The following is a 19,500-nucleotide window of genomic DNA, read 5'->3' as shown; positions in this document are numbered from 1 at the left end:
TTTACTTAAATTGCTTGGTTTCCGCACAAATGTATTATATTTTCGGAGTAACTATAAAAACTACAAAAAAATGAATTTAACTAAAATCAATTTCATCGTTTGCAGTTATAGGAAAAGTACTTTTAGTGCTTCCAAATTGCTGAGTTCTTGGTTTTTTTGAGATGCGTTAGCGATATCTCCGAAACCTGTGGACCAAAAAAAAAATCTTTTTTCGTATGAAAAATTACAAACGATTTAAAGTGTATTTCAAAAAGAAAAAACCCAAATTCACTTAAATTGGATTCCTCAAAATGTATTATTTTATGTATAACTATAAAAACTACAAAAAAATTTATTTCACTACAATCAATTTCATCTTTTGTAGTTATAGGAAAAGTACTTTTAGTGCTTCCAAACTGCTGCGTTCTTGGTTTTCTTGAGATGCGCTAGCGATATCTCCGAAACCTGTGGAGCAAAAAAAATTTTTTTTTCGTATGAAAAACTACAAACGATTTAAAACGTATTTCAGAAGGAAAAAAATCAAATTTACTTAAATTGCTTGGTTTCCGCACAATGTATTATATTTTCGGAGTAACTATAAAAACTCAAAAAAATGAATTTCACTACAATCAATTTCATCGTTTGTAGTTATAGGAAAAGCACTTTTAGTGCTTCCAAATTGCTGCGTTCTTGGTTTTTTTGAGATGAGTTAGCGATATCTCCGAAACCTGTGGATGAAACAAATTTTTTTCGTATGAAAACTACAAACGATTTAAAACCTATTTCAAAAAGAAAAAAACCCATATTTACTTAAATTGCTTGGTTTCCGCACAATGCATTATATTTTCGGAGTAACTATAAAAACTCAAAAAAATGAATTTCACTACAATCAATTTCATCGTTTGTAGTTATAGGAAAAGCACTTTTAGTGCTTCCAAATTGCTGCGTTCTTGGTTTTTTTGAGATGAGTTAGCGATATCTCCGAAACCTGTGGACCAAAAAAAAAATTTTTTTTCGTATGAAAATCTACAAACGATTTAAAACGTATTTCAAAAAGAAAAACCCCAAATTTGCTTAAAATGCTTGGTTTCCGCACAATGCATTATATTTTCGGAGTAACTATAAAAACTCAAAAAAATGAATTTCACTACAATCAATTTCATCGTTTGTAGTTATAGGAGAAGCACTTTTAGTGATTCCAAATTGCTGCGTTCTTGGTTTTTTTGAGATGAGTTCGCGATATCTCCGAAACCTGTGGACCAAAAAAAAAAATTTTTTTTCGTATGAAAAACTACAAACGATGTAAAACGGATTTTAAAATAGAAAAAACCCAAATTTGCATAAATTGCAAGGTTTCCGCACAATGCATTATGTTTTCGGAGTAACTATAAAAACTACAAAAAAATTTATTTCACTACAATCAATTTCATCGTTTGTAGTTATTGGAAAAGTATTTTTAGTGCTTCCAAATTGCTGCGTTCTTGGTTTTTTTGAGATGCGTTAGCGATATCTCCGAAACCTGTGGACCACAAAAAATTTTTTTCGTATGAAAACTACAAACGATTTAAAACCTATTTCAAAAAGAAAAAAACCAAATTTACTTAAATTGCTTGGTTTCCGCACAATGCATTATATTTTCGGAGTAACTATAAAAACTCAAAAAAATGAATTTCACTACAATCAATTTCATCGTTTGTAGTTATAGGAAAAGCACTTTTAGTGCTTCCAAATTGCTGCGTTCTTGGTTTTTTTGAGACGAGTTAGCGATATCTCCGAAACCTGTGGACCACAAAAAAAATTTTTTTTCGTATGAAAAACTACAAACGATTTAAAACGGATTTTAAAATAGAAAAAACCCAAATTTGCTTAAATTGCAAGGTTTCCGCACAATGCATTATATTTTCGGAGCAACTATAAAAACTACAAAAAAATGAATTTCACTACAATCAATTTCATCGCTTTTAGTTATAGGAAAAATACTTTTGGTGCTTCCAAATTGCTGCTTTCTTGGTTTTTTTGAGATTTGTTAGAGATATCTCCGAAACCTGTGGACCAAAAAAAAATTTTTTTTCGTATGAGAAACTACAAACGATTTAAAACGTATTTCAAAAAGAAAAAACCAAATCTACTTAAATTGCTTGGTTTCCGCACAATGTATTATATTCTCGGAGTAACTATAAAAACTACAAAAAAATGAATTTCACTACAATCAATTTCATCGTTTGTAGTTATAGGAAAAGTACCTTTAGTGCTTCCAAACTGCTGCGTTTTTGGTTTTTTGAGATGCGTTAACAATATCTCCGAAACCTGTGGACGAAAAAAAATTGTTTTTTCGTATGAAAACCTACAAACGATTTAAAAAGAAAAAACCCAAATTTTCTTAAAACTGCAAAAAAATGAATTTCTCTACAATCAATCTCATCGTTTGTAGTTATAGGAAAAGTACTTTTGGTGCTTCCAAATATTTGCTTTCTTGGTTTTTTTGAGATTCGTAAGCGATATCTCCGAAACCTGTGGACCAAAAAAAAATTATTTTGTATGAGAAACTACAAACGATTTAAAACGTATTTCAAAAAGAAAAAAACCAAATTTACTTAAATTGCTTGGTTTCCGCACAATGTATTATATTTTCGGAGTAACTATAAAAACTATAAAAAAATGAATTTCGGTACAATCAATTTCACCGTTTGTATTTATAGAAAAAGTACTTTTGGTGCTTCCAAATTGCTGCTTTCTTGGTTTTTTTGAGATTCGTTAGCGATATCTCCGAAACCTGTGTACCAAAAAAAAATTTTTTTCGTATGAGAAACTACAAACGATTTAAAACGTATTTCAAAAAGAAAAAAACCAAATTTAATTAAATTGCTTGGTTTCCGCACAAGGTATTATATTTTCGGAGTAACTATGAAAACTACAAAAAAATGAATTTCAGTACAATCAATTTCATCGATTGTAATTATAGGAACAGTATCTTTAGTGCTTCCAAACTGCTGCGTTTTTGGTTTTTTTGAGATGCGTTAGCGATATCTCCGAAACCTGAGGAAGAAAAAAAATTGTTTTTTCGTATCAAAAACTAGAAACGATTTGAAACGTATTTCAAAAAGAAAAAACCCAAATTTACTTAAATTGCTTGGTTTTCACACAATGTATTATATTTTCGGAGTAACTATAAAAACTACAAAAAAATTAATTTCACTACAATCAATTTCATCGTTTGTAGTTATAGGAAAAGTACTTTTAGTGCTTCCAAATTGCTGCGTTCTTGGTTTTTTTGAGATGCGTTAGCGATATCTCCGAAACCTGTTGACCAAAAAAAAATTTTTTTTCGTATGACCAACTACAAACGATTTAAAACGTATTTCAGAAAGAAAAAACCAAATTTGCTTAAATTGCTTGGTTTCCGCACAATGTATTATAATTTCGGATTAACTATAAGAACTACAAAAAAATGAATTTCTCTACAATCAATCTCATCGTTTGTAGTTATAGGAAAAGTACTTTTAGTGCTTCCATATTGCTGCGTTCTTGGTTTTTTTGAGTTGCGTTAGCGATATCTCCGAAACCTGTGGACCAAAAAAAAATATTTTTTTTCGTATGAAAAACTACAAACGAATTAAAACGTATTTTAACAAGTAAGGAAGGCTAAGTTCGGGTGTAACCGAACATAACATACTCAGTTGAGAGCTATGGAGACAAAATAAGGAAAATCAATCTGGGGTAACCCTGGAATGTGGTTGTATAACATGTGTATCAAATGAAAGGTATTAAAGAGTATTTTAAGAGAGAATAGGCCATAGTTCTATGGATGAACGCCATTTAGGGATATCGCCATAAAGGTAGACCAGGGCTGACTCTAGAATTTGTTTGTACGATATGGGTATCAAATGAAAGGTGTTACTGAGCATTTTAAGAGGGAGTGGGCCTTAGGTCTATCGGTGGACGCCTTTTCGAGATGTCCCCATTAAGGTGGACCAGGGGTGACTCTATAATGTGTTTGTACGATATGGGTATCAAATGAAAGCTGTTAATGAGTATTTTGAAAAGGAGTGATCCTTAGTTCCATAGGTGGACGCCGTTTCGAGATATCGCCATAAAGGTGGACCAGGGGTGTCTCTAGAATGTGTTTGTACGATATGGGAATCAAATGAAAGGTGTTACTGAGCATTTTAAGAGGGAGTGGGCATTAGGTCTATAGGTGGACGCCTTTTCGAGATATCGCCATTAGGGTGGGCCAGGGGTGACTCTAGAATGTTTGTACGGTATGGGTATCAAACGAAAGGTGTTACTGAGCATTTTAAGAGGGAGTGGGCATGAGGTCTATAGGTGGACGCCTTTTCGAGATATCGTCATAAGGGTGGGCCAGGGGTGACTCTAGAATGTGTTTGTACGATATGTGCATCAAACGAAAGGTGTTACTGAGCATTTTAAGAGGGAGTGGGCATTAGGTCTATAGGTGGACGCCCTTTCGAGATATCGCCATTAGGGTGGGCCAGGGGTGACTCTAGAATGTTTGTACGATATGGGTATCAAACGACAGGTGTTACTGAGCATTTTAAGAGGGAGTGGGCATTAGGTCTATAGGTGGACGCCTTTTCAAGATATCGCCATTAGGGTGGGCCAGGGGTGACTCTAGAATGTGTTTGTACGATATGGGTATCAAATGAAAGGTGGTAAGGAGTATTTTAAAAGGGAGTAATCCTTAGTTCTATAGGTGGACGCCTTTTCGAGATATCGCCATAAAGGTGGACCAAGGGTGACTCTAGAATGTTTGTACGATATGGGTATCAAACGAAAGGTGTTACTGAGCATTTTAAGAGGGAGTGGGCATTAGGTCTATAGGTGGACGCCTTTTCGAGATATCGCCATTAGGGTGGGCCAGGGTGACTCTAGAATGTGTTTGTACGATATGGGTATCAAATGAAAGGTGGTAATGAGTATTTTAAAAGGGAGTAATCCTTAGTTCTATAGGTGGAGGCCTTTTCGAGATATCGCCATAAAGCTGGACCAAGGGTGACTCTAGAATGTTTGTACGGTATGGGTATCAAACGAAAGGTGTTACTGAGCATTTTAAGAGGGAGTGGGCATTAGGTCTATAGGTGGACGCCTTTTCGAGATATCGCCATTAGGGTGGGCCAGGGTGACTCTAGAATGTGTTTGTACGATATGGGTATCAAATGAAAGGTGGTAATGAGTATTTTAAAAGGGAGTAATCCTTAGTTCTATAGGTGGACGCCTTTTCGAGATATCGCCATTAGGGTGGGCCAGGTGTGACTCTAGAATGTTTGTACGATATGGGTATCAAACGAAAGGTGTTACTGAGCATTTTAAGAGGGAGTGGGCATTAGGTCTATAGGTGGACGCCTTTTCGAGATATCGCCATTAGGGTGGGACAGGGGTGACTCTAGAATGTTTGTATGATATGGGTATCAAACGAAAGGTGTTACTGAGCATTTTAAGATGGAGTGTACATTAGGTCTATAGGTGGACGCCTTTTCGAGATATCGCCATTAGGGTGGGCCAGGGGTGACTCTAGAATGTTTGTACGATATGGGTATCAAACGAAAGGTGTTACTGAGTATTTTAAGAGGGAGTGGACATTAGGTCTATAGGTGGACGCCTTTTCGAGATATCGCCATTAGGGTGGGCCAGGGTGACTCTAGAATGTGTTTGTACGATATGGGTATCAAATGAAAGGTGGTAATGAGTATTTTAAAAGGGAGTAATCCTTAGTTCTATAGGTGGACGCCTTTTCGAAATATCGCCATTAGGGTGGGCCAGGTGTGACTCTAGAATGTTTGTACGATATGGGTATCAAACGAAAGCTGTTACTGAGCATTTTAAGAGGGAGTGGGCATTAGGTCTATAGGTGGACGCCTTTTCGAGATATTGCCATTAGGGTGGGCCAGGGGTGACTCTAGAATGTTTGTACGATATGGGTATCAAACGAAAGGTGTTACTGAGCATTTTAAGAGGGAGTGGACACTAGGTCTATAGGTGGACGCCTTTTCGAGATATCGCCATTAGGGTGGGCCAGGGGTTACTCTAGAATGTTTGTACGATATGGGTATCAAACGAAAGGTGTTACTGAGCATTTTAAGAGAGAGGGGGCATTAGTTCTATAGGTGGACGCCTTTTCGAGATATCGCCATTAGGGTGGGACAGGGGTGACTCTGGTATGTTTTTGTACGATATGGATATCAAATTAAAGGTATTAATGAGGGTTTTAAAAGCGAGTGGCCCTTAGATGTATATGTGAAGGCGTTCTCGTGATATCCACCAAAATGTGGACCAGGTGATCCAGAAAATCATCTGTCGGGTACTGCTAATTTATTTATATATGCAATACCACTAACAGTATTCCTGCCAAGATTCCAAGGGCTGTTGATTTCGCCTTGTAGAACTTTTTCATTTTCTTCTACTTAATATGGTAGGTGTCACACCCATTTTACAAAGATTTTTCCAAAGTTATATTTTGCGTCAACAAACCAATCCAGTTACCATGTTTCATCCCTTTTTTCGTATTTGGTATAGAATTATGGCATTTTTTTCATTTTTCGTAATTTTCGATATCGATAAAGTGGGCGTGGTTATGGTCAGATTTCGCCCATTTTTTATACCAAGAAAAAGTGAGCTCAGGTAAGTATGTGGGCTAAGTTTAGTAAAGATATATCGGATTTTGCTCAAGTTATTGTGTTAATGGCCGAGCGGAAGGACAGACGGTGGACTGTGTATAAAAACTGGGCGTGGCTTCCACAGATTTCGCCCATTTTCACAGAGAACAGTTACCGTCATAGAATCTATGCTCCTACCAAATTTGAGAAGGATTGGTAAATTTTTGTTCGACTTATGGCAATAAAAGTATTCTAGACAAACTAAATGAAAATGGGCGGAGCCACGCCCATTTTGAAATTTTCTTTTATTTTTGTATTTTGTTGCATCATATCATTACTGGAGTTGAATTTTGACTTAATTTACTTATATACAGTAAAGATATTAAATTTTTTGTTAAAATTTGAATTTAAAAAAATTTTTTTTTAAAAAGTGGGCGTGTTCTTAATCCAATTTTGCTAATTTTTATTTAGCACATATAGAGTAATAGTAGTAACGTTCCTGCCAAATTTCATCATGATATCTTCAACGACTGCCAAATTACAGCTTGCAAAACTTTTAAATTACCTTCTTGTAAAAGTGGGCGGGGCCACGCCCATTGTCCAAAATCTTACTAATTTTCTATTCTGCGTCATAACGTCAACCCATCTACCAAGTTTCGTCGCTTTATCTGTCTTTTGTAATGAGTTATCGCACTTTTTCGGTTTTTCGAAATTTCCATATCGAAAAAGTGGGCGTGGTTATAGTCCGATATCGTTCATTTTAAATAGCGGTCTGAGATGAGTGCTCAGGAACCTACATACCAAATTTCATCAAGATACCTCAAAATTTACTCAAGTTATCGTGTTAACGGACGGACGGACGGACGGACGGACATGGCTCAATCAAATTTTTTTTCGATCCTGATTATTTTGATATATGGAAGTCTATATCTATCTCGATTCCTTTATATATGTACAACCAACCGTTATCCAATCAAACTTAATATACTCTGTGAGCTCTGCTCAACTGAGTATAAAAAGAAAAAACCAAATTTACTTAAATTGTTTGGGTTCCGCACAATGTATTATATTTTCGGAGTAACTATAAAAACTACAAAAAAATGAATTTCACTACAATCAATTTCATCGTTTGTAGTTATAGGAAAATTACTTTTAGTGCTTGCAAATTACTGCGTTCTTGGTTTTTTTGAGATACGTTAACGATATTTCCGAAACCTGTGAACCAAAAAAAAATTTTTTTTGTATGAAAAATTACAAACGTATTTCAAAAAGAAAAAAACCAAATTTATTTAAATTGCCTGGTTTCCGCACAATGTATTATATTTTCGGAGTAACTATAAAAACTACAAAAAAATGAATTTCACTACAATCAATTTCATCGTTTGTAGTTACAGGAAAAGTACTTTTAGTGCTTCCAAACTGCTGCGTTCTTAATTTTTTTGAGATGCGTTAGCGATATCTCCGTCACCTGTGCACAAAAAAAAACTTTTTTTCGTATGAATAACTACAAACGATTTAAAGTATTTTAAAAAGAAAAATCCCAAATTTACTTAAATTGCTTGTATGCCGCCAATGTGTTATATTTTCGGAGTAACTATAAAAACTACAAAAAAATGAATTTCACTACAATCAATTTCATCGTTTGTAGTTACAGGAAAAGTACTTTTAGTGCTTCCAAACTGCTGCGTTCTTAATTTTTTTGAGATGCGTTAGCGATATCTCCGAAACCTGTGGACCAAAAAAAAATTTTTTTTCGTATGAAAAACTACAAACGATTTAAAACGTATTTCAGAAAGAAAAAACCCAAATTTATTTAAATTGCCTGGTTTCCGCACAATGTATTATATTTTCGGAGTAACTATAAAAACTACAAAAAAATGAATTTCACTACAATCAATTTCATCGTTTGTAGTTATATGAAAAGTACTCTTGGTGCTTCCAAATTGCTGCGTTCTTGGTTTTTTTTGAGATCTGTTAGCGATATCTCCGAAACCCGTGGACCAAAAAAAAAATTTGTTTTTCGTATGAAAAACTACAAGCGATTTAAAACATATTTCAGAAAGAAAAAACCCAAATTAACTTAAATTGCTTGGTTTCCGCACAATGTATTATATTTTCGAAGTAACTATACACACTACAAAAAAATGAATTTCACTACAATCAATTTCATTGTTTGTAGTTATAGGAAAAGTACTTTTAGTTTTTCCAAATTGCTGCGTTCTTGGTTTTTTTGAGATGCTTAGCGATATCTCCGAAACCTGTGGACCAAAAAAAAATTTTTTTTTCGTATGAAAAGCTAAAAACGATTTAAAACGTATTTCAGAAAGAAAAAAACCATATTTACTTAAATTGCTTGGTTTCCGCAAAATGTATTATATTTTCGGAGTAACTATAAAAACTACAAAAAACTTAATTTCACTACAATCAATTTCATCGTTTGTAGTTATAGGAAAAGTAATTTTAGTGCTTCCAAATTGCTGCGTTCTTGGTTTTTTTGAGATGCGTTAGCGATATCTCCGAAACCTGTAGACCTGTGAAAAAATTTTTTTTTCGTATGAAAAACTACAAACGATTTAAAATGTATTTCAAAAAGAAAAAACCCAAATTTGCTTAAATTGCTTGGTTTCCGCTCAATGTATTATATTTTCGGAGTAACTATAAAAACTACAAAAAAATGAATTTCACTACAATCAATTTCATCGTTTGTAGCTATAGGAAAAGTATTTTTGTGTTTCCAAATTGCTGCGTTCTTGGTTTTTTTTTAAATGCGTTAGCGATATCTCCGAAACCTGTGGACCAAAAAAACATTTTTTTTCGTATGAAAAACTACAAACGATTTAAAACGTATATCAAAAAGAAAAAACCCAAATTTGCTTAAATTGCTTGGTTTCCGTACAATGTATTATATTTCCGGAGTAACTATAAAAACTACAAAAAAATTAATTTCACTACAATCAATTTCATCGTTTGTAGCTATAGGAAAAGTACTTTTAGTGCTTCCAAATTGCTGCGTTCTTGGCTTTTTTAAAATGCGTTAGCGATATCTGCGAAATCTCTGGACCAAAAAAAACATTTTTTTTCGTATGAAAAACTACAAACGATTTAAAACGTATGTCAAAAAGAAAAAAACCCATATTTACTTAAATTGCTTGGTTTTCGCAAAATGTATTATATTTTCGGAGTAACTATAAAAACTACAAAAAAATTAATTTCACTACAATCAATTTCATCGTTTGTAGTTATAGGAAAAGTACTTTTAGTGCTTCCAAATTGCTGCGTTCTTGGTTTTTTTGAGATGCGTTTGCGATATCTCCGAAACCTGTGGACCTGTGGAAAAACTACAAACGATTAAAAACGTATTTTAAAAAGAAAAAAACCCAAATTTACTTAAATTGCTTGGTTTCCGCACAATGTATTATATTTTCGGAGTAACTATAAAAACTACAAAAAAATGAATTTCACTACAATCAATTTCACCGTTTGTAGTTATAGGAAATGTACTTTTAGTGCTTCCAAATTTCTGCGAGATTCGTTAGCGATATCTCCGAAACCTGTCAACCAAAAAAAAAATTTTTTTTCGTATCAAAAACTACAAACGATTTAAAACATATTTCAAAAAAACCCAAATTTACTTAAATTGCTTGGTTTCCGCAGAATGTATTATATTTTAGGAGTAACTATAAAAACTACAAAAAAATGAATTTCACTGCAATCAATTTCATCATTTGTAGTTATAGGAAAAGTACTTTTAATGCTTCCAAATTGCTGCGTTCTTGTTTTTTTTGAGATGCGTTAGCGACATCTCCGAAACCTGTGGACCAAAAACATTTTTTTTTTCGTATGAAAAACTACAATCGATTTAAAACGTATTTCAAAAAGAAAAACCCCAAATTTGCTTAAATTGCTGTGTTTCCGCACAAGGTATTATATTTTCAGAGTAACTATAAAAACTACAAAAAAATGAATTTCACTACAATCAATTTCATCGATTGTAATTATAGGAACAGTACCTTTAGTGCTTCCAAACTGCTGCGTTTTTGGTTTTTTTGAGATGCGTTAGCGATATCTCCGAAACCTGAGGAAGAAAAAAAATTGTTTTTTCGTATGAAAAACTATAAACCATTTGAAACGTATTTCAAAAAGAAAAAACCCAAATTTACTTAAATTGCTTGGTTTTCACACAATGTATTATATTTTCGGAGTAACTATAAAAACTACAAAAAAATTTATTTCACTACAATCAATTTCATCGTTTGTAGTTATAGGAAAAGTACTTTTAGTGCTTCCAAATTGCTGCGTTCTTGGTTTTTTTGAGATGCGTTAGCGATATCTCCGAAACCTGTTGACCAAAAAAAATTTTTTTTCGTATGAAAAACTACAAACGATTTAAAACGTATTTCAGAAAGAAAAAACCAAATTTGCTTAAATTGCTTGGTTTCCGCACAATGTATTATAATTTCGGATTAACTATAAGAACTACAAAAAAATGAATTTCTCTACAATCAATCTCATCGTTTGTAGTTATAGGAAAAGTACTTTTAGTGCTTCCATATTGCTGCGTTCTTGGTTTTTTTGAGGTGCGTTAGCGATATCTCCGAAACCTATGGACCAAAAAAAATATATTTTTTTTCGTATGAAAAACTACAAACGAATTAAAACGTATTTTAAAAAAGAAAAAACCAAATTTACTTAAATTGTTTGGGTTCCGCACAATGTATTATATTTTCGGAGTAACTATAAAAACTACAAAAAAATGAATTTCACTACAATCATTTTCATCGTTTGTAGTTATAGGAAAATTACTTTTAGTGCTTCCAAATTACTGCGTTCTTGGTTTTTTTGAGATGCGTTAACGATATATCCGAAACCTGTGAACCAAAAAAAAATTTTTTTTGTATGAAAAATTACAAACGTATTTCAAAAAGAAAAAAACCAAATTTACTTAAATTGTTTGGTTTCCGCACAATGTGTTATATTTTCGGAGTAACTATAAAAACTACAAAAAAATTTATTTCACTACAATCAATTTCATAGTTTGTAGTTATAGCAAAAGTACTGCTGGTGTTTCCAAATTGCTGCGTTCTTGGTTTTTTTGAGATACGTTAGCGATATCTCCGTCACCTGTGCACAAAAAAAAACTTTTTTTCGTATGAAAAACTACAAACGATTTAAAGTATTTTAAAAAGAAAAATCCCAAATTTACTTAAATTGCTTGTATGCCGCCAATGTATTATATTTTCGGAGTAACTATAAAAACTACAAAAAAATTAATTTCACTACAATCAATTTCATCGTTTGTAGTTACAGGAAAAGTACTTTTAATGCTTCCAAACTGCTGCGTTCTTGATTTTTTTGAGATGCGTTAGCGATATCTCCGAAACCTGTGGACTAAAAAAAAATTTTTTTTCGTATGAAAAACTACAAACGATTTAAAACGTATTTCAGAAAGAAAAAACCCAAATTTATTTAAATTGCCTGGTTTCCGCACAATGTATTATATTTTCGGAGTAACTATAAAAACTACAAAAAATGAATTTCACTACAATCAATTTCATCGTTTGTAGTTATATGAAAAGTACTCTTGGTGCTTCCAAATTGCTGCGTTCTTGGTTTTTTTTGAGATCTGTTAGCGATATCTCCGAAACCCGTGGACCAAAAAAAAAATTTTTTTTTCTTATGAAAAACTACAAACGATTTAAAACATATTTCAGAAAGAAAAAACCCAAATTAACTTAAATTGCTTGGTTTCCGCACAATGTATTATATTTTCGAAGTAACTATACACACTACAAAAAAATGAATTTCACTACAATCAATTTCATTGTTTGTAGTTATAGGAAAAGTACTTTTAGTTTTTCCAAATTGCTGCGTTCTTGGTTTTTTTGAGATGCTTAGCGATATCTCCGAAACCTGTGGACCAAAAAAAAATATTTTTTCGTATGAAAAACTACAAACGATTTAAAACGTATTTCAGAAAGAAAAAACCCAAATTTATTTAAATTGCCTGGTTTCCGCACAATGTATTATATTTTCGGAGTAACTATAAAAACTACAAAAAAATGAATTTCACTACAATCAATTTCATCGTTTGTAGTTATATGAAAAGTACTCTTGGTGCTTCCAAATTGCTGCGTTCTTGGTTTTTTTGAGATGAGTTAGCGATATCTCCAAAACCTGTGGACCAAACATAAAACATATTTCAGAAAGAAAAAACCCAAATTAACTTAAATTGCTTGGTTTCCGCACAATGTATTATATTTTCGAAGTAACTATACACACTACAAAAAAATGAATTTCACTACAATCAATTTCATTGTTTGTAGTTATAGGAAAAGTACTTTTAGTTTTTCCAAATTGCTGCGTTCTTGGTTTTTTTGAGATGCTTAGCGATATCTCCGTCACCTGTGCACAAAAAAAAAACTTTTTTTCGTATGAAAAACTACAAACGATTTAAAGTATTTTAAAAAGAAAAATCCCAAATTTACTTAAATTGCTTGTATGCCGCCAATGTATTATATTTTCGGAGTAACTATAAAAACTACAAAAAAATGAATTTCACTACAATCAATTTCATCGTTTGTAGTTATAGGAAAAGCACTTTTAGTGCTTCCAAATTGCTGCGTTCTTGGTTTTTTTGAGATGAGTTAGCGATATCTCCAAAACCTGTGGACCAAAAAAAAAATTTTTTTTCGTATGAAAAACTACAAACGATTTAAAACGGATTTTAAAATAGAAAAAAACCAAATTTGCTTAAATTGCAAGGTTTCCGCACAATGCATTATATTTTCGGAGTAACTATAAAAACTACAAAAAGATGATTTCACTACAATCAATTTCATCGTTTGTAGTTATAGGAAAAATACTTTTGGTGCTTCCAAATTGCTGCTTTCTTGTTTTTTTGAGATTCGTTAGCGATATCTCCGAAACCTGTGGACCAAAAAAACATTTTTTTTCGTATGAGAAACTACAAACGATTTAAAACGTATTTCAAAAATAAAAAAACCAAATTTACTTAAATTGCTTGGTTTCCGCAAAATGTATTATATTTTCGGAGTAACTATAAAAACTACAAAAAAATTAATTTCACTACAATCAATTTCATCGTTTGTAGTTATAGGAAAAGTACCTTTAGTGCTTCCAAACTGCTGCGTTTTTGGTTTTTTTTGAGATGCGTTAGCAATATCTCCGAAACCTGTGGACGAAAAAAAAATTGTTTTTTCGTATGAAAAACTACAAACGATTTAAAACGTATTTCAAAAAGAAAAAACCCAAATTTTCTTAAAACTACAAAAAAATGAATTTCTCTACAATCAATCTCATCGTTTGTAGTTATAGGAAAAGTACTTTTGGTGCTTCCAAATATTTGCTTTCTTGGTTTTTTTGAGATTCGTAAGCGATATCTCCGAAACCTGTGAACAAAAAAAAAAAATGTTTTCATATGATAAACTACAAACGATTTAAAACGTACTTCAAAAAGAAAAAAACCAAACTTACTTAAATTGCTTGGTTTTCGCACAATGTATTATATTTTCGGAGTAACTATAAAAACTACAAAAAAATTAATTTCAGTACAATCAATTTCACCGTTTGTATTTATAGAAAAAGTACTTTTGGTGCTTCCAAATTGCTGCTTTCTTGGTTTTTTTGAGATTCGTTAGCGATATCTCCGAAACCTGTGGACCAAAAAAAAATGTTTTTGTATGAGAAATTACAAACGATTTAAAACGTATTTCAAAAGAAAAAAACCAAATTTAATTAAATTGCTTGGTTTCGGAGTAACTATGAAAACTACAAAAAAAAAGAATTTCACTACAATCAATTTCATCGTTTGTAGTTATAGGAAAGTTACTTTTAGTGCTTCCAAATTACTGCGTTCTTGGTTTTTTTGAGATGCGTTTGCGATATCTCCGAAACCTGTGGACCTGTGGAAAAACTACAAACGATTTAAAACGTATTTTAAAAAGAAAAAACCCCAAATTTACTTAAATTGCTTGGTTTCCGCAAAATGTATTATATTTTCGGAGTAACTATAAAAACTACAAAAAAATGAATTTCACTACAATCAATTTCACAGTTTGTAGTTATAGGAAAAGTACTATTGGTGCTTCCAAATTGCTGCGTTCTTGGTTGTTTTTGAGATCCGTTAGCGATATCTCCGTCACCTGTGCACAAAAAAAACTTTTTTTTATATGAAAACTGTTTAAAGTATTTTAAAAAGAAAAATCCCAAATTTACTTAAATTGCTTGTATGCCGCCAATGTATTATATTTTCGGAGTAACTATAAAAACTACAAAAAAATGAATTTCACTACAATCAATTTCATCGTTTGTAGTTACAGGAAAAGTACTTTTAGTGCTTCCAAACTGCTGCGTTCTTGGTTTTTTTGAGATGCGTTAGCGATATCTCCGAAACCTGTGGACCAAAAAAATTTGTTTTTCGTATGAAAAACTACAAACGATTTAAAACGTATTTCAGAAAGAAAAAACCCAAATTTGCTTAAATTGCTTTGTTTCCGCTCAATGTATTATATTTTCGGAGTAACTATAAAAACTACAAAAAAATGAATTTCACTACAATCAGTTTCATCGTTTGTAGCTATAGGAAAAGTACTTTTAGTGCTTCCAAATTGCTGCGTTCTTGGTTTTTTTTTAAATGCGTTAGCGATATTTCCGAAACCTGTGGACCAAAAAAACATTTTTTTTCGTATGAAAAACTACAAACGATTTAAAACGTATATCAAAAAGAAAAAACCCAAATTTGCTTAAATTTCTTGGTTTCAGCACAATGTATTATATTTTCGGAGTAACTATAAAAACTACAAAAAATTAATTTCAGTACAATCAATTTTATCGTTTGTAGTTATGGAAAAAGTACTTTTAGTGCTTCCAAATTTCAGCGTTCTTGGTTTTTTAGAGATGCGTTAGCGATATCTCGGAAATTTTTTTTTCGTATGAAAAACTACAAACGATTTAAAATGTATTTCAAAAAAGAAAAAAACCCAAATTTACTTAAATTGCTTGGTTTCCGCAAAATGTATTATATTTTCGGAGTAACTATAAAAACTACAAAAAAATGAATTTCACTACAAACAATTTCATCGTTTGTAGTTATAGGAAAAGTACACTTAGTGCTTCCAAATTGCTGCGTTCTTGGTTTTTTTGAGATGCGTTTACGATATCTCCGAAACCTGCGGACCTGGGGAAAACTACAAACGATTTAAAACGTATTTTAAAAAGAAAAAAACCCAAATTTACTTAAATTGCTTGGTTTCCGCAAAATGTATTATATTTTCGGAGTAACTATAAAAACTACAAAAAAATGAATTTCACTACAAACAATTTCATCGTTTGTAGTTATAGGAAATGTACATTTAGTGCTTCCAAATTGCTGCGTTCCTGGTTTTTTTTGAGATTCGCTAGCAATATCTCCGAAATCTGTCAACCAAAAATTTCAGGAAGAAAAACCCATATTTACTTAAATTGCTTGGTTTCCGCGCAATGTATTATATTTTCGGAGTAACTGTAAAAACTACAAAAGAATTAATTTCACTACAATCAATTTCATCGTTTGTAGTTATAGGAAAAGTAATTTTAGTGCTTCCAAATTGCTGCGTTCTTGGTTTTTTGAGATGCGTCAGCGATATCTCCGAAACCTGTGGACCAAAAAAAATTGTTTTTCGTATGAAAAACTACAAACGATTTAAAACGTATTTCAAAAAGAAAAAAACCAAATTTGCTTAAATTGCTTGGTTTCCGCTCAATGTATTATATTTTCGGAGTAACTATAAAAACTACAAAAAAACTAATTTCACTACAATCAATTTCATCGTTTGTAGGTATAGGAAAAGTACTTTTAGTGCTTCCAAATTGCTGCGTTCTTGGCTTTTTTTAAAATGCGTTAGCGATATCTCCGAAATCTGTTGACCAAAAAAAACATTTTTTTCGTATGAAAAACTACAAACGATTTAAAACGTATATCAAAAAGATAAAACCCAAATTTGCTTAAATTGCTTGGTTTCCGTACAATGTATTATATTTTCGGAGTAACTATAAAAACTACAAAAAAATTAATTTCACTACAATCAATTTTATCGTTTGTAGTTATGGGAAAAGTACTTTTAGTGCTTCCAAATTGCTGCGTTCTTGGCTTTTTTTAAAATGCGTTAGCGATATCTCCGAAATCTGTGGACCAAAAAAACCTTTTTTTTTCGTATGAAAAACTACAAACGATTTAAAACGTATATCAAAAAGAAAAAACCCAAATTTGCTTAAATTGCTTGGTTTCCGTACAATGTATTATATTTTCGGAGTAACTATAAAAACTACAAAAAAATGAATTTCACTACAATCAATTTCATCGTTTGTAGCTATAGGAAAAATACTTTTAGTTCTTCTAAATTTCTGCGTTCTTGGCTTTTTTTAAAATGCGTTAGCGATATCTCCGAAATCTGTGGACCAAAAAAAAAACATTTTTTTTCGTATGAAAAACTACAAACGATTTAAAACGTATATCAAAAAGAAAAAACCCAAATTTGCTTAAATTGCTTGGTTTCCGTACAATGTATTATATTTTCGGAGTAACTATAAAAACTACAAAAAAATGAATTTCACTACAATCAATTTCATCGTTTGTAGCTATAGGAAAAGTACTTTTAGTGCTTCCAAATTGCTGCGTTCTTGGCTTTTTTTAAAATGCGTTAGCGATATCTCCGAAATCTGTGGACCAAAAAAACATTTTTTGTCGTATGAAAAGCTACAAACTATTTAAAACGTATATCAAAAAGAAAAAACCCAAATTTGCTTAAATTGCTTGGTTTCGTACAATGTATTATATTTTCGGAGTAACTATACAAACTACAAAAAAATGAATTTCACTACAATCAATTTCATCGTTTGTAGCTATAGGAAAAGTACTTTTAGTGCTTCCAAATTGCTGCGTTCTTGGCTTTTTTTAAAATGCGTTAGCGATATCTCCGAAATCTGTGGACCAAAAAAAATATATTTTTTCGTATGAAAAACTACAAATGATTTAAAACGTATATCAAAAAGAAAAAACCCAAATTTGCTTAAATTGCTTGGTTTCCGTACAATGTATTATATTTTCGGAGTAACTATAAAAACTACAAAAAAATTAATTTCACTACAATCAATTTCATCGTTTGTAGCTATAGGAAAAGTACTTTTAGTGCTTTCAAATTGCTGCGTTCTTGGCTTTTTTTAAAATGCGTTAGCGATATCTCCGAAATCTGTGGACCAAAAAAAACATTTTTTTTCGTATGAAAAACTACAAAGGATTTAAAACGTATATCAAAAAGAAAAAACCCAAATTTGCTTAAATTGCTTGGTTTCCGCACAATATATTATATTTTCGGAGTAACTATAAAAACTACAAAAAAATTAATTTCACTACAATCAATTTCATCGTTTGTAGTTATAGGAAAAGTACTTTTAGTGCTTCCAAATTGCTGCGTTCTTGTTTTTTTGAGATGCGTTAGCGACATCTCTGAAACCTGTTGACCAAAAACAATTTTTTTTTTCGTATGAAAAACTACAATCGATTTAAAACGAATTTCAAAAAGAAAAAACCCAAATTTGCTTAAATTTCTTGGTTTCCGCACAATGTGTTATATTTTCAGAGTAACTATAAAAACTACAAAAAAATGAATTTAACTACAATCAATTTCATCGTTTGCAGTTATAGGAAAAGTACTTTTAGTGCTTCCAAATTGCTGCGTTCTTGGTTTTTTTGAGAAGCGTTAGCGATATCTCCGAATCCTGTAGACCAAAAAAAATTTTTTTTTGTATGAAAATGAATTATAAACGATTTAAAACGTATTTCAAAAAGAAAAAACCCAAATTTACTTGAATTGCTTGGATTCCGCACAATGTATTATATTTTCGGAGTAACTATAAAAACTACAAAAAAATGAATTTCACTACAATCAATTTCATAGTTTGTAGTTATAGGAAAAGAACTTTTAGTGCTTCCAAACTGCTGCGTTCTTGGTTTTCTTGAGATGCGATAGCGATATGTCCGAAACTTGTGGACCTGTGGAAAAACTATAAACGATTTAAAATCTATTTTAAAAAGAAAAAACGCAAATTTACTTAAATTGCTTGGTTTCCGCACAATGTATTATATTTTCGGAGTAACTATAAAAAATACAAAAAAATGAATTTCACTACAATCAATTTCATCGTTTGTAGTTATAGGAAATGTACTTTTAGTGCTTCCAAATTGCTGCGTTCCTGGTTTTTTTGAGATTCGTTTGCGATATCTCCGAAACCTGTCAACCAAAAAAAAAATTTTTTTCGTATGAAAAACTGCAAACGATTTAGAACGTATTTCAAAAAGAAAAAACCCAAATTTACTTAAATTGCTTGGTTTCCGCACAATGTATTATATTTTCGGAGTAACTATAAAAACTACAAAAAAATGAATTTCACTACAATCAAATCCATCGTTTGTAGTTATAGGAAAAGTACTTTTAGTGCTTCCAAACTGCTGCGTTCTTGGTTTTCTTGAGATGCGTTAGCGATATCTCCGAAACCAGTGGAGCTAAAAAAAAAATTGTTTTCCGTATGAAAAACTTAAAACGATTTAAAACGTATTTCAAAAAGGAAAACCCAAATTGCTTGGTTTCCGCACAATGCATTATATTTTCGGAGTAACCATGAAAAGTACAAAAAAATGAATTGCACTACAATCAATTTTATTGTTTGTAGTTATAGGAAAAGTACTTTTAGCGCTTCCAAACTTCTGCGTTCTTGGATTTCTTCAGTTGCGTTAGCGATATCTCCGAAGCCTGTGGAGCTAAAAAAAATTGTTTTCCGTATGAAAAACTTAAAACGATTTAAAACTTATTTCAAAAAGAAAAAACCCAAATTGCTTAAATTGCTTGGATTCCGC

The sequence above is a fragment of the Eurosta solidaginis genome, chromosome 2 (assembly GCF_040869045.1).
Source record: "Eurosta solidaginis isolate ZX-2024a chromosome 2, ASM4086904v1, whole genome shotgun sequence".
Taxonomy (NCBI): domain Eukaryota; kingdom Metazoa; phylum Arthropoda; class Insecta; order Diptera; family Tephritidae; genus Eurosta; species Eurosta solidaginis.
This window is presented reverse-complemented; position numbering follows the sequence as displayed.